Genomic DNA, 1,269 nt, shown 5'->3' on the forward strand with positions numbered 1-1,269 from the left:
GGAATACATAGTTCCCTAATAACTTTGAGAAATGAACTCAACTTTAAACTCTTTACTCAACTTGAGACTCTTGACTCTTTACTTAACTTGAAACTTGATCCTTAGAATGAAGTGAAAACGTTCAATAAAGACTCTAGAACAACTTTGAAAACTTGCTTGACTTGACTCTAACTTTTCTTTAACTTGATACTAACTCGCCTTGAATTGAATTATTGATTCAAGGAATATATTCACATGTTACGTATAAGTTATTGACATTTAACGCAACTAGAAGTATCGGAAACAACTATGGAACATAGGTACAACACCATGGAACATGCATGAATGAGTTAGGAATGAAAGGGAACACTTGGTGTCTTTGGCGCTCTGCAAGGCGCGGAGCGCCATCCCCAAAATTTCAGAGGAGGCCTGCTGGCGCTCTGAGAGGCGCGCCGCCCCAAGGGGGAAACTTTAGAATCCCTTTTGGGGCGCGCCAGCCCCTTTTTCCCAGAAACTCGACTTTTCTCCCTTGTTTTGCCAACTCTAAACCACCCTTACTTCAAGGGCTTCAACCCCAAACACTAAGGATCATCATATCCCTCAACATACCATGGATTACAACTCAAAACACAACCGGAAACAAGTCCCAAATGAACAAGAATCTCAACAACAACAACTAACAACTTCAACAATTTCAACAACTTCAACAACAAATCCAATCTCTTCTCAAATCATAAAAAATGAGCTTGGTGTGTGGGGAAAGGATCAACCCACACAAAGAACTCACATACCTAGTAGGGATCACCCCCGATGATTTCCACGACGATCTTTGCTTGATCTCCTTGCTTGCTCTTCTCTTTCTCCTCTTCTTCTTCTCTTCTTCTCTAGCCCTAGCTCTCTCTCTTTAAAAAAAAATGGAACTAAAAATGATCCACAATAAGCCTAACACAACTATATAATCCCAAAAGAAATGATTTGTGAAAATACCAAAATGCCCTTAAATTTCCGGACGGATTCCCTGCCCACTGCCCAACTTTCAAAGGGCTTAATTCACTAATAAAACCTCGGAATTGAGCAAAATCGGTGGCGTTGGAAAGATTATTCCAAGGGCTTTCCAAACATCACTGGAAATACTCCTAACTCATTTTGAGCTAGGAGTTATGACCGCTCAAAGTTGGCCAAAAACTCACTGATTTCCACACAGCCAAATTTCCAGATTTTCATTTTTATTCCAAAAATGACTATTTTCGATTTTTAAGCCTCTTCATAGATATTTCAAATTACCGGATG

The sequence above is a fragment of the Solanum tuberosum genome, unplaced genomic scaffold (genome assembly GCF_000226075.1).
Source record: "Solanum tuberosum cultivar DM 1-3 516 R44 unplaced genomic scaffold, SolTub_3.0 scf00855, whole genome shotgun sequence".
NCBI classification, from domain to species: Eukaryota; Viridiplantae; Streptophyta; class Magnoliopsida; order Solanales; family Solanaceae; genus Solanum; species Solanum tuberosum.